Genomic DNA, 16,061 nt, shown 5'->3' on the forward strand with positions numbered 1-16,061 from the left:
GCTCTATGACCAGCTAGGAATTGTGGTGGCAGCAATATGGACGAGGTATGGTGACCACTGCCCTAGAGGACTGACTGTGCTTTCTGCCATGTGAACAACAACCCTAGGGCTATTCCAAAGCACATTTATACAGAAATGATCCTCCCAGTATAGATGAGCTCAAAATAACTGAAAGCCAAAGAAGCATAGAATAATAAAATAAAAAGATTTATACCCAGTAATATACACAAATGTTTATAAATGTGGGAGAAGTTGGGTTTTTTTAAAAGAGCAATAGAGTTGTTATTCACCTGTGCCAGTTGTGTGCTTCATAACACTTTGGAAGGTTGTGTCTCACTTGTACCAGTTGCTCTCATTTTTTGGTTGTATTTAGGTGTCATAATCTCTGCTTGTGAAATGAAGGCAGTCATTACATACACCCACTCCTCTGCTACAGTAGTATGTTTCAGAGAAAGGTCATGCAGTAGATACTGAACCCCAAATTTTCTGGGACAGAGATGCAAAGCTATTGGAATTAAGACAGTTGAATGGTGTGGAAGGGAGAATTTTTTAAAAGCCCAGCATTCTGAAACTTTCATAGCAGAGTGATCAAAGTGACTATGCATATTCATTATTATTTATATAGCATGCATCCTTTACACATTTCACAATAGAACACATTTCATAATAGTTAACACAGCTCATGATTTCAAAAAGAAAAGACAGAATCTAAAACAGTGAACGGAGAGTGAAAAGCAACACTTCTGACATTACTGTCAGGATGTTTCCCAGCCTGGTGGAACAGCTACTGGATGAGAGTCATGGGAAGGCAAAGTCAGGAGGATATGGCTGTTCAGAAAGGCAAACATTAGTCCTGCTCCCCTTCTCTCCTTGTGAAACAAAGTAGAATAGCTAACTACTGAATGAGATACAGAGAGAGAGAGCTCAGCTAATAAACTTGAAAGAGCAAGGGAAATTATAATGCCCACCAGTTCAGAATGACCTTGGGTAACTAGTATTCAAGACAGGAAAAGCTGACCCTGTAGAAATTATAGCATCAAATGATAACTTCCTTGTCTTTCTGCAAACTTGCCCATAGAATTAAATTTTCCTCTTACATTATATGCTCCCAGAGTACATACGTAAGTGTTAAAGTAAGATGGAATCTGTTTCAGTGCTACTGACAATGGTAAATGAAAAGTAATGCATAATTCAACTCTTGTGAGAGAGCAAACAGTCAGAGACATTTACATTTCAGCAGTTCAGATCCATTAGCCTGTCCCAGCGTATAGGATTTTTGTTCAGAAAGGAAATGTTCTAGTCTGCTTTTTAGGCCAAGTAGCCAGAGGTTTATTCAAGAGGAAAGCCTAGCAGGAGCCAATGCAATGACTAGCTGCTGAATTATTATTCTTCATTCTTCACACTCCTAGTTACACAGAGAGAAATATTCAGCAGTGCCTCCTGCTGCAACCTTAAGGAAGTTCTACAGGGATTTGAGGAGGAAAAGAGAGAGGTCCCACTAATTAGTTTTCCAGGAAATTTTGTCATATATGACTTTGGCAGAAGTGGCCACTCTGTGAAATTTTTAAATGCAAGTCCTAAGCACTGAATGAAAGCTAGAAAATATTAAAAATGAATTATCCTATTAAACCAGAGATTTATCTTTTGGGTATCTTGGACAAAGAAATTTTTCAGGACATTAACAAAGATAAAATAGTTATCTTTTTATCAATGGCGGCGAGAATGGTCTATGCAAAGATGTGGAAGGTGCAGAAGATCCCGGACAGGGAGGACTGGTTAAATAAAGCCTGGGAGATAAAAGACATGGACCAATGAACATCCTTACTGAAAAATAACACTGGCAAGGGGGTAAAAAAGACCAATTGGTCAGCATTTGAAGAATATATAAATACAAAGTACAACCCTTGAGTGAAGATATAAAATATGAACAGGAATAAGGGTTGAACGGAAGCTCATTAACCTTTTTATGTGTATTTTTAGGGGTTTTTTCTTTGTCTCCTCTCTCTTTTTTCTTTCTTTTTCTCTTTGTTTTTCCAAACTTTCCTATAAACAATGTTCCCACTCCTTCGCTGTATAAGTATTATGAAAATCTTCAATAAAAATTATTTTTAAAAAAGAAGATCTTGTCTAGTTCCTTCATAGCTCCTCTTCAAAGTCTAGTTGTCTTCGGATTTATTGACTACAGTCTCTATTCTAATTGACTGAATCAAGGTCAAGATCATTAATTGTTTTAATGTGTTCATCAATTGGAAAACATTCTGTTTCTCCATATTCTCTCCCAGTGGCAGCCCCTTGTCCTTAATACAGATCATGGATCAGAGCAACTAATTTTCTTTCAGTTAGCATGTCTTTCAGTTTCTCTGAAAGACATGCTAATGTCTTTCAGAGAAATTCAAAGTTTTCCATGAGCAATACAATTAAATGTTTTGCTATTGTCTACAATGTTTGGTTGATGTTCTTCTAAAATCTTTAATGTTTTCCATTATGCAACATATATTTGTAATATATGTCTCAGGCTTGCCAGAGACATTAAAAACAATAAAAAGGGCTTCTTTGCTTATGTCGGTAGGAAAAGGAAGAACAAGGAGGCGATAGGGCCTCTGCAAGGAGAAGATGGGGAAATTCTGACAGGTGATAGGGAAAAGGCAGAACTATTTAATTTCTTTTTTGCCTCAGTCTTCTCACAAAAAGAAAGCCAGCCTCAACCTCAGCAACATGGAGTGGATGAAGGATTGGGGGAAATCCAACCCCAAATAGGGAAAGAAGTCATCCAGAAATATCCGGCCGCCCTAAATGAATTTAAGTCTCCAGAGCTAGATCAACTACACCCAAGAGTATTGAAGGAACTAGCGGAAGTTATTTCAGAACTACTAGCAATCATTTTTGAGAGTTCTTGGAGAAAGGGAGAAGTCCTAGCAGATTGGAGGAGGGCAAATGTGGTCCCTATCTTCAAGAAGGGGAAAAAGGATGACCCAAACAATTACCGTCCGGTCAGCCTCACGTCGATACCAGGCAAGATTCTGGAAAAGATCATTAAGGAAGTGGTCTGCGAACACTTAGAAACAAATGCGGTCATTGCTAATAGTCAACACGGATTTACCAAAAACAAATCATGCCAGATTAATCTGATCTCTTTTTTCGATAGAGTTACAAGCTGAGTAGATGTGGGGAATGCTGTGGATGTAGCCAATCTGGATTTCAGTAAGGCCTTTGACAAGGTCCCCCAAGACCTTCTGGCAAACAAGCTAGTCAAATGTGGGCTAGGCAAAACTATGATTAGGTGGATCTGCAATTGGTTAAGCGAATGAACCCAAAGGGTGCTCACCAATGTGTCGTCTTCATCTTGGAAAGAAGTCACAAGTGGAGTGCCATAGGGCTCCGTCCTAGGCCTGGTTCTGTTTAACATCTTTATTAACGACTTAGATGAAGGGTTAGAAGGCACGATCATCAAGTTTGCAGATGACACCAAACTGGGAGGGATAGCTAACACTCCAGAAGACAGGAGCAGAATTCAAAATGATCTTGACAGACTAGAGAGATGGGCCGAAACTAACTAAATGAAGTTCAACAGGGATAAATGCAAGATACTTCACTTCGGCAGAAAAAATGGAATGCAAAGATACAGAATGGGGGACACCTGGCTTGACAGCAGTACGTGTGGAAAAGATCTTGGAGTCTTTGTGAACAACAAGTTAAACATGAGCCAACAATGTGATGCAGCAGCTAAAAAAGCCAATGGGATTTTGGCCTGCATCAATAGGGGTATAGTGTCTAGATCCAGGGAAGTCATGCTCCCCCTCTATTCTGCCTTGGTCAGACCACACCTGGAATACTGCGTCCAATTCTGGGCACCGCAACTGAAGGGAGATGTTGACAAGCTGGAAAGCGTCCAGAGGAGGGTGACTAAAATGATCAAAGGTCTGGAGAACAAGCCCTTTTAGGAGCAGCTTAAAGAACTGGGCATGTTTAGCCTGCAGAAGAGAAGGCTAAGAGGAGACATGATAGCCATGTACAAATATGTGAGGGAAAGTCATAGGGAGGAGGGAGCAAACTTGTTTTCTGCTGCCCTGCAGACTAGGACACGGAACAATGGCTTCAAACTACAGGAAAGGAGATTCCACCTGAACATCAGGAAGAACTTCCTCACTGTGAGGGCTGTTCGGCAGTGGAACTCTCTCCCCCGGGCTGTGGTGGAGGCTCCTTCTTTTGAGACTTTTAAGCAGGGGCTGGATGGCCATCTGTCGGGGATGCTTTGAATGTGATTTCCTGCTTCTTGGCAGGGGACTGGACTGGGTGGCCCATAAGGTCTCTTCCAACTTTACTATTCTATGATTCTATGATCTCTAGTGCCTTTTCCTTTCCTGACCCCAATTTGGAGAATGGAGATTTTCTAATTTGCTTTCAATAATGTAGTCAATTTGATTTTTATATTGTCATCAAGTGAAGTCCATGCCTATAGTCACCTTTTTGGTTGCTGGAAGAATGTGTTTACAATATACATACTGTTTGTCATACAAAATTCAGTCAGTCCTGCTTCATTTCTTGATCCCAGATATATTTTCCTATGATCTCTGCTCTGTTTCTTACTTTTGCTGGCTACAGAGAGAATACAACTTTCTTGTTGCAGCAGCTTCACTGGTTAATGACCCAAAATGCTGGTTGTGACCTTAGGGCCAGGCTATTTGAAGAAATGTATTCTCCTTTACAAACCCGTCTTTGTTTTGCAATCTGCTGGAAGGTCCTTCTCTCTGCCCCACCACCTTCACGGGTGCATCAGAGGGAAACATGGGAGAGGGCCTTCTCAGTGACTGCCTCCAGGCGCAGGAATTGCCTTTTCAGGGAAGTTAGATGGGCATCCTCCCTTTCTTTACACAGGCAAGTAAATACTTTTCTATTCTTACATAAACTGCCAATTGTTATTGCCAATTGTTGTGTTTCTTTAACAAAGTGTGTTTTAACTTGATTTTAATTCTCCGTTTAATTTTAACTTTTTATATTGTTGATTTTTAACAATATTGTTTTAACTAATGTGGGCTGCTTTGAGTTTGTGAACAATGCAGTAGCGAAATAATAATAGCAAAAACAACAATAACAACCACTGACACCAGATAAGCACATTCGATCCTTGGAAAAAGTTATATGCAAGTGCCTTCTAGCAGAAAGGGCCTTTTCAAATTCCCAGGGCAGCAAACATTTTAAATGTAACGAAATGACAGGATGATTTTTGTCATTTTTACAAATATTATCAAAAATATATATTTAAGTAGTTGTGAACATAAAATGTATTTTTGGGGGGATTAAGGGGCTGCACAACAAAATTAATAGAAATAACAAAATCAAAATACAATTATATATACTGTAATAATTCACGTTAGTTCAGGAAGTATAAACTAGGTCAGATCATCTTAAAATATGAACAAAATAAATGGCATCCTCTGTCCCTAGTTTCAACTGCTAAAATTTGATCTGGGTGCATATGCATAAGTTATTTTTTCCTATGTAAAAATAGCTTTAGCTGTGACTTTGTCTCTACTTTTTGTCATAAAAGAGGTGAAAAAACTCTTTTCAAGAGCTCTGCATTCTAAACAATGAGAAGAGTTTCTTGTGGCACTAAAAGCCAACTGCTGCTTATGACAAAGTATATGGGAGAGATTTTCTTCAGTGCAGAAGAATGCCAGCCTAACATGGACAGGAAGGCTGTAAAGGTTTTGTCTAAGCTAGCACAAAACATTATATGAAATGGGGAGGCATTGCTGTCAGCAGCAGGAACATGGCTATAAATTACAAGGAACCTTGTATTGTGATACTAAAGTTTGACTTTGTGCATTTCAAAAATAATATTGATGTTCTGATGCCTCACTTCTGTACAAGACCTGTGGGGCTGACAAATTTCAGTGTGAATATTTCAAAAGCTGTGCTTATTAGCGTCATTCAGGGACGGAAAAAAATCCGGAGGATATAAGAAAACTCAGCTTCTGTGGAAAGGTGGGAGTGGGAGAAGCCTTCGAAGCAGACTTTGTTCTTCTTCCCAGTTTTCTAAAAAATGTTATACTATCATCTATACTTTCTTACTCATTTTCTGTCACCTTGAATCCCAAGACTGGTAACGGGAGAACTTTTAACAATTATCATCCTTTCAGCAAGTCCAGAAAGCAAAGACAAGTAGGGAGATGGTCTCAGTAGCTGCCCCTCACTTAGAACTTCTTTCCATTTTTATAATTTTCCAAATCCTTTGAATCCATTTATCAGAAAAAACCCTCTGATAAATGGATTCTAAGATTTGGAATTTTAATAAGAAAACAAGATGAATATTCATTTGTTACATGTTTTGTCTATTTTAAAGCAATTTCTTTCTTTTTTACTGACTTTCTATAGAAGAGATAATAGGAAACAATAGTTGCAAGTAAATGAATTAATATTTCAGATATTATGTTTTTCTCTACCTTAACTCAAGAAAAGGATTTATGTAATGAAGATATCAGAAGAATATTAATACCTTAAAAAAACAGTTATGAAGGAATTAGATAAGGTCTTCATATGTAATGAAATATCAGCAGATACTAAAGTTAAAAATATTGCTGTCATACTATTTCCACTTCCAAGATGGATAATGAAGAAAACTAAGAGGCAAAAAAACCTGAACTCATTTGAAATCCAGTGTTAGGGAAATTTACCATAGACTGTAAAAGATGTGTGTGCAATATGGATCTCAGATCACTTTTTCTAAAATAAAATGAGACAATTGTTCCTTGTAATATTCTTAAGACAGCAAAACTTACTAGAAAATGCAGTAGTCCTTGCTAAAATGGAAGATGGCAAAAAAAAAAAAAAAAGAAGACCTCTTTACAGGTTGATTGACTCAGTCAAGGAGGCCATGGCCTTGAGTCTCAAACATCTGAGCTAACATTGTGTTTTGAAGATCTCTCATTTAAGACTGGCATGACTGTATTAGCTTGGAAAATTAGTTTTGTTGATGTTGACCATAAAGGTTCCTTTTTGTTAACATAAAAACTGAAATTGATTAGTTCAATTGCGTTAATTAATTTCTTATTTGATTTGTTAGGTTTTCAAAGACAACAAGGGAATAACACAGAATAGCCTTTGGGTTGTCAGTGTTAATCCATACTGTTCTCAATTATTATTAAAGTTGTTATCCCAAGTCTGCCATGTTAAAGACCTGTTGAATTACCAATGGCTGTGAAAGAGGGGATTTGTCTTACACAAGAAGTAACAGCATGTGTTTTAATTTGTTACCAATCTGCATCGCCCTCTTTCCCCCTCAACATTTTCTCCCAATAACATATGCTACTCAGTCTCACCATTCAAACACTATGCCTTGATTGTCCAGATTGAAAAGATGAATGATGTTGTTTTCATTCCCTTGAGTCAAAGTTGATCCAATTCTTCTGGTTAAGAATTCTTCACCCTTGATTGAGCGACTGAGCTCTGTAGCCACTTATAGCTGAAACAATGAAATGTAACAATAAGTGGCTACAAAGATCAGTTGTTCAATCTGATATACTTTGCATAAGCAAAATAGTTTATTGTACTATCAGAAATGCACAGGATTTCCCCATTCACTTAAAACCTGTAGCCTTCAAAGATCAATTTTATACTGTTCTTGAGATCCAAAAAATGGTATTTATAGTCTGAAGTACCTTTACAGGTTCCTTACAACTGAAAATGTACATGACATTTCAGGTTAAGCACAGTTTTGTTTCCCTAACCCTGAATGTACACTTAAATAAATGTGGCAGCATTGTTATTAGTGGGAAATATTTCTTACATTGTTTAGAAAGAGTATCTCATCAGTTCTTTACAATCTGTCAACAATATTCTCCATGATTCAGTTATCAATGCCCATTTTGTTGTCTTCACATCAGTAAGCAAAGGGATCCCAATTATAAATAAAACATTTATATGAATTCCAGACTATGTGTATCAAAAACCTGTTTCCTGCATTCAAATCGGGAATGGCTGTCATCTTTACATGAATATTCTGTCTAACACTGTACCATCCATTAATTCTGCAATTGTCAGGGTAGCAGGTACTTAGCTTTCATTTAAATAATCCATTTATTAGATGACAATGGTGATGAAGATTCTATGTGTTTTTCCTTACCAATTTGTTGAAGAAGACTGGAAAGTGGCATGTTACAGGAATTATATCAGCTAGAAATTCACCAATGCTGAAAACCCATTGGAAGCCATTATTTCTTTAGATGCTGAGAGGCCTTTGATAAAATTTACTGGTAATTTATTTAAGACTATTGTCTAATTTTGGATTTCTTGAAATATTTTTGAAATATAAAAATGTTATATTCAAAACTGGGAGCCAGATTACAATGAATGGGTTCTTCTCGGCCTTTTTTTAAAACATTGAAACAGGACACAAGTTTAGGATGACCACTGTCTGCAGTTGGTGCTTAGAACCCCTTAATATGTGCTATCAAACAAAATCCCAGGATTAATGGATTTTCATGTTTGTTTGATAATATTCTTTTCACATATGATAATTAGTTTTTCATTTTCAAGTCCCAGCAGTCAATCCCTGTTTTGATGCGAATGATTAATAATTTTAGTAAAATATTCAAGTATTCAGTTAACTGATCCAAGTCAGAAATACTGCCAGTGGGAAAAGATGGACTCTAGTGTATTTAAAACATGGCATATTGCCCAAATTCTATTATTTATTTGGGTATAATTATTTCTAGGGATTTATCTCAGATGATTAATCTTAATATAATAAAAGATATTTCACTGAGTCTGCAGGGTAAGGAAAACATTTTTTAAATGAGTATTATACCTAAAACTGTTGATATTATACCTAGAATTGTTAATGTTATACATGGAATTTAGTTATACGTTGCAAGTATTTTCAAAAACTAAACACATTGTTTAGGAACTTTGGGAAGAACTTATCTCCTCCTAGAATTTCAGTGAAAAGGACACAAATTCCAAAGGATGAAACATTTAGCCTTACATATCCTCAAACATATCTTGTATTAATTTTTGGACTTATGCATTTAATATAAGCAATCCACAATGGTCTGCATTTCTGGCACTTCTTTTTGGATGGATAGTACTTCAATCTTTTTTGAAAAGAATGGCACTGGTTTGACATCAATTTCAGTAGTTAGAACTATATGGCAAATACCTGTGTCTCATCAACTTGATGCCAAATTGATTTTAAAAGATAAGCTAGATTTGAAAATTATTGAAGAACTATTTTTATGGAAACTGTGAGCTGATGTGAGGATTGTTACCTTAAATCAGATACTCATGTTGAAGAGTTTTTGCCTTTTTCAATTCTATAAGATCAGTTCAAATTACTTCTATCAGCTAAGTAACAATATCTACAACTGAAACATTTGTTATAACCCATATTTGGCCCTGCAGCTTCAGGTACATCTGAGGATCCTGAATAATTGAAACCTACCAGGTATTCAAGGCAACAATATATGAATATGCATTTCTATTATTAATAAATAAATATGACATACAAAGTAGGCTTCTGTGTGGATTTCTTTTCCTCCATTTCCTCTGTTTCATTTGGTACCTTTGGTACTTTGGGAGCTTGTAATGCTAAGGATACAAAAACTGTTTGATATGAAAGCAAGTGGGAGCCGATATCGGCTCTTCCTCCCCTATTTGGCATCACAGTTGAATCTTTTTGATTTTCCTTTGTTTTCCTGATTCTTTTTATTTAGTAGGACTAACTGGGAGTTGGGGACCTGAGGGACGGTGGGTGGGATACTCACACATGCGTTTGGGGGCTTTCACCCTTTTAGCTTCTTTTTCTCCTTCCCTTTTTCTTCTTCAGGAAATGCTTCTAAAATATTATTATTAATAACAGCAATCCCAGCAAACAAAGAGAGAAGCCTACCTCTCCTCTAGAGTAGAAAGTAGAAACAGCTTTAAGAAAGCAAATCCCCAAGGTATTGGAGGTAGTCCAGGGAGGACAGCTTAACTGAGATCCAGGTCATCACTCATCCTTTCCTGGTCTACCTTAAAATGCTTTGGAAAGCTGATGGTGCTTGGAAAAAAGCATGCACACCTGCCTCTCCTCTAGAGTAGAACAGCTTTAAGAAGCAGTAAATCAGTCTCCTCCTCTATAAACAGAAGAAAAAAGATCCAGAAACTTAAGAATGGTAACTGATGTTTTTTCATCCAGGTCTTAATGAACAATATGGAAGGGGAGCCTGTGGGAAGTCCCCACCATAATGGGCTGGATAGGGTGATTTCTTAACCCTGTTGCTGACAGTAGCTCCTTTGAAGGAAAGAAAAGAAAAGCCCTTGGGGGAAAGGGGAGCCTCATAAATTCCCCATTGCTGCCAATAGGCTGAAAATATCCAATTTTTATGTTGAATAAAAATGCCTATTTGGCAGTATGCCCATTTTTGGGAGGCGCGGGAAAACAGATATAGGGGGCTTCCAGTACCCAACAAGCAGAAACAGATAGCGATTCACCCAAAATGCACAAGGCTAATACAAAGAATGAAACAGAGGATAGAAATACTCGGTTTTGACTAATCAAGGGTTGTGGTATTAACAACTATAACTTCTATGGCTATAGATTTTGAACCACATTTCATATAGCAGAAATTATTATTTGGGGTATATTTTTAAACACAATGTATTTTCAAGGAAGGTCTTTCTAAATCAACAAACTATTGGATACGTAATATTGCTAATGCTTCTAATCACATGAGTAAATTGAGTATTATAAACTTTCTTGATATTCAGAGACATGAATATTCTTAGGAATGTATACCTGTTTCATGGAAATTAGCAAATGGTCAATGGATTTTTCACATTCTTTTGACTGTTAAAAGATTTGAGACTTTATTATTGGAAAGATATTTTTCTACCTTCTGTGATCCAATGGATTTAAGATCTAACTATTAGGCTTGTCCGATCGATGGAAAAAATGTTTCAATTCTCGTTTCTAAAGTAGGGGGTGCCGGCGTTTCGATATAGAAAGTATTTCTGAATTTTACACCCAAAAATGTCAGATATTTCCGAAAATTCGTAATGATTCTTAATGTTTCTAAAATGGCGGACGCGCATGCGCAATCGCCAAAAAAAAAAGGAAACCGGGGGGACTTTTACAGGGCTCTCCCGCCCTCATTTCTTGAGCTATCCTCATCAAATTTGGTACAGTGGGAGATCACATTCAACACTCTTTGCTCAACAAATTGCAGAAAGTTTCCTGTCTCCTATGATTTTTGGTGACTTTTTATAATACACTATTTTTCAATATTTGAAGAAACCTGTTCCTGGTTTGAAAGTCTTATTTCCTGTTCAATTGGGTTCTTATTACTGTGAAAGTCCCTCTTCTACTTGTGTAGACTTTGGATTAGAAACGCAGCACACGCCAAGCAATGCCTTGACAGGAGTGCCACTGTCCTTTGAAAACTATAAATTGCCTTTGAACTTTTTGATCTATGGTGCCACTGGCTGACCTTGTGATTGCCAAAATGAAACTCTGGCCAAGGACTTTGGATTAGAAACGCAGCACATGCCAAGCAATGTCTTGACAGGATTGGCAATGTCGTTTGGAAACTATAAATTGCCTTGGACCTTATTGATTGATGGCACCCCTGGCTGACCTTGTGATGGCAAAAATAAAACTCTGACGGAGGACTTTGGATTAGAAACGCAGCACACACCAAGCAATGCCTTGACAGGATTGGCAATGTCCTTTGGAAACTATAAATTTCCTTGGACCCTCTATTGAATCAAATCAATGTCTGACCTTGTGATTGCAAAAATAAAACTCAGCCCAAGGCTTGGGATTAGAAACGGGGTGTGAGGAAAGCAATGCCTTGGCTGGAGTGCCTGCGTCCTTTGGAAACTATAAATTGCTGTGGACCCCCTATTGAATCAAATCAATGTCTGACTTTGTGATTGCAGAAATAAAACTCAGCCCAAGGCTTGGGAATAGAAACGGAGCATGAGGGAAGCAATGCCTTGACAGGAGTGCCACTGTCCTTTGAAAACTATAAATTGCCTTTGAACTTTTTGATCTATGGTGCCACTGGCTGACCTTGTGATTGCCAAAATGAAACTCTGGCCAAGGACTTTGGATTAGAAATGCAGCACACGCCAAGCAATGCCTTGACAGGATTTGCAATGTCCTTTGGAAACTATTTCTTCCAATGTACCCTTTTAGGTTTGAAAACAATGTGTGTCTTTGTAATTGATGCAATAACACTCAGCACGGGGGCTTGGGATTACAAACGGAGCGTGAGGGAAGCAATGCCCTCGCAGGAACGCACACGTCCTTTGGAAACTCTAACTTTCAATGTCCCCCCCCCCCCCCCGCCTTTCAGGATTGCTATAAAGGGCTGATCTAGAGATTGCAAAAATCAAATAAAAGGCAGAGGGTCTTTGGAGTAGAAAGGGAGAGGACCCCAAGCAGTGCCCTTGCAGGAAAGCACACGTCCTTTGGAAACTCTAACTTCCAATGTCCCCCCCTTTTAGGATTGCTAAGAAGGGCTGATCTATTGATTGCTAAATTCAAAAAAAAAAGGCAGAGGTCTTTAGAAATGGAGCGTCAGGAAAGCAATGCCTTGGCGCCCACGTCCTTTTAAAAATAAAAATTGCCTAAAGCCACAGAAAGGACTCTGCCAGATCCCACAAGCCCCAAGCCAATCCCCCCCCCAAAAAACACACAATATCCAGTCAGCAACAACAGCCAGCCCTTAACAGACCCAACCCCCAGAACACTTAGCCCTCTCTCCCCTCAATGCAGGCGGCTTGATTCCCAGCGCAGCACGAACCACCCTCTCTGCTCGGTAACCCAGCCCCGAATGGCTTACCTGGGTTGGGGAGGGGTTTTTTTATAGAGATCTTACACATGGACGCGGAGGACACTAGCCCCCACCTTTTCCAGCCATCGTGGAAGTCTCTGATTGGCCAGGGAGCGGCGGCCATTTTAGGCTGTGCTAGGCTCCCATTCAAGTTAGGTTGCAGAAACAAAAAAATTTAAAAAATATATTTTTATAAACAAATATAAAAAAAAATTTTGGAGCAAAAAAATTAACAAAACATTAAGACACAATTAGAGAATGGGCCAATGATGGTTCGAATTACATTGCCAGTTGCGCCCAGGGACAACGTTTCAATACTCAGTTCAAAAAGCGAGAACATTCCGAAACAATTCCGAAATAAGAATCATAACGAATTTTTGGACAACCCTACTAACTATGATTGCAACACTTGAAAGAAGGATGAACAAATAAAACAGACATTTCGTCAGCATTTATAGAAACTTACGACTAACTTGGTTATATTTCCTCCTTTTTATTTTCCTGTTTCTGTTTTACTGGAACATTATTGCATGTTACTCTTTTGAATGCAAGCGATGCTGAATTCCATACAAATGAATGGGATTTACTTTTGAGTAAACATAGTTAGAATCACATACTTAGCCTGTAGTCATTTTTATACATTTATCTGGAAACAGGTCCCACTGCTCGTGAAAACCTGCAAATCCCAGGATTCCACAGGATGCAACCATGACAGTTAACTGAAATATAGTGTTGTAATTGCATTGTGTAAAAAAAAAAAAAAACCCTAGCTAGAGTTATAGATTTCACTTGCTTTTTTGTATGGCAATATTTTTCTTTTTCAGAATATGATATTGCATATTAATATTCCTAGTTTGCATGTCTCCAAAACTAAGTACTCAAGTTACTTAATAAATGAGAAAGGAATTACTTTAGCTGACTGAAAGCCTGACTTATTAAAAACACCATGTTCACAGTAGTAAAGTTTTGCAATACTATCACCACAGAGCTTTCCACTGGGTCTCCACCATCTGCAGATTAAGGTTGCTAAAAAAAGATACAATGTGATATACGGTGGCATGCTACCCTGCTGCTGAACAAGCAAAGTCACTAGTATGTGTGTGATTAGAATGATGACCCAATTAAAACTTTGCTAGAGGAAAAAGAAAAAGGGAAGGCCATATATATATATATATATATATATATATATATATATATATATATATTGCATACACTTTTCCACCCAGTTTTGCTGGAAAGGAAGCATAGGATAAAACATCAGTGCTCACACACAGATACAGCAAATGCAAAATCAATAGTTGTAGAGAAAAGATAATGAAATCCAGAGGGACAAAGTACTCCTATACCTTACGAATGAAGGTAATTCTTTTCCCCTGAAGCACATTAATATTTATGCAACTGAAGAAGAGTAAATTGCCAGCTTAGTTACAAGCTCAGCTTTATCAACTGTAGTAGATTCAGCAGAAGAAACTAAAAAAACCTTTAACATGTCTATTGCAGACTGCCCACATAGCACTGATAGGGGGAAGACCACATTCTTCAGAAAGCAAAATAATAGATAATGTGAATGAGTTGGATGCAGAATTCCTTCCAAAGAACTGTCACGAGTTCTGTATTCTTCATGCAGCAGTGGGGGGTAGTGTGATCAGGATTTGGAGTGGCTATGTCATTTTTGATGTATTTTAATATTTTTATGTTTAATGGATTCATCACACAAAGGGTTTAATTGTTTTTTAAAAATGTCTATACTCATATTTTAATGCATTTGCATTGTTTTCATTTGCATTGTGTCATATTTATTGTTAGCTGCCTTGAGTCCCTTTATCATGAAAAATACAGAATAAAAAATAAAAAATAAAAAAGGAAATAATTATCTGCATTTTCCCAAAATCTGCTCCTGTGAGTTGTGGGAGCAACTGGATTTGTCATGCTGAGCCACTGATGAACACTATCTCTCTTTCTTTTTAGAATGATCTTCCAGTGATTCTCAGTGCCTTCTATGGATGGAAGAGACAATGATGTAAGAGGAGAAATTAGTTTCAATATGTCTCCATCCCCCTCCATCTCCTCCCAATCCTAGATGTCCTTTACACTATGTAACTTCATGTATATCTTGTTTCACAGCAAGGGTACTATGACATTTCTTTACTAAATTGTGAAGATACATAATGAGATCCTGGCAAGAGTGTGCAATGCACATGTATTGCACATTGTTGCATAAAGCACATTGGTACACAACATATATCACTGCATGATGTGCATCAGTGTGTGTTGTGCACTAGTGTGCATTATGCATTGATGCACATTGTGCATTGATGTGCATCACACACTTTGTTGATTCTACTATGTGGGCCTTTATCAGGAACAATTTACTGGGTACAGACTTTGCACAATTGCACAGCTCTAATTCAAAGTCCACTTGCAAAGACGTGAGACCCCAACATGATTTTTATTAGGACTTTGTTTATTTTTTTCCCATGTCTTTGACTCAAAAATGAGACCGGAGGCAACTCATCACAAAATGAATAAATCAAAAAATCACATAATACAGATTAATTACAAATCAAAAAACTTTAGAAGCAATCAAGCTAAGTATTTAGGAACAATTCCTAAATCATTAACAGATATTTCTAAACCCATCTCCCATCCCCTCCCATGAAAATATTGCTTGTCACATCTCAAGCATATTATCTTATTAGGACATCTTCTGAACACCTTTTATGATCAGAAGCAAAAAGAAGTGATAATAACTGCATCAACCACTTTAAACCTGCCTGAATAGTGTTGCAGTTATTATTGAATGATGGCGGTGATGATAATGATGATTTGAATGAATGGACAGTACATGGCTATTGTGTAAAACATTCAAGGAGCACTGCAGTTCCTCTAATAGAAATGAGATAACTGGTTCAGGAATGCATGCCACACACTCACCTGGTTTTCCCCATTGAGCATTCACATTTAGTACATGAAGGAAAGGAAAAACAAGTCATAGGGAGGAGGGAATAAGCTTGTTTTCTGCTGCCCTGGACACTAGACGTGGAACAATGGCTTCAAACTTCAGGAAAAGAGATTCCACATGAACTTCCTCATTGTGAGAGCTCTTCAGCAGTGGAACTCTCTGCTCCTGAGTGTGGTGGAAGCTCCTTCTTAGGAGGCTTTTAAACAGAGGCTGGGTGGCCATCTGTCAAGGATGCTTTGAATATGATGTTCCTGTTTCTTGGCAGGGGGTTGGGCTGGATGGCC

General features: G+C 37.8%; 1 pseudogene; it reads right to left on the reverse strand.

Moving 5' to 3' along the window:
- The window catches only part of LOC100559112 (mannose-6-phosphate isomerase-like), a 119,479-nt pseudogene extending 103,716 nt beyond the window's left edge, over positions 1-15,763 (reverse strand).
- Between the last annotated feature and the right edge of the window lie 298 nt (positions 15,764-16,061).

This window comes from Anolis carolinensis, chromosome 1, assembly GCF_035594765.1.
Source record: "Anolis carolinensis isolate JA03-04 chromosome 1, rAnoCar3.1.pri, whole genome shotgun sequence".
NCBI classification, from domain to species: domain Eukaryota; kingdom Metazoa; phylum Chordata; class Lepidosauria; order Squamata; family Dactyloidae; genus Anolis; species Anolis carolinensis.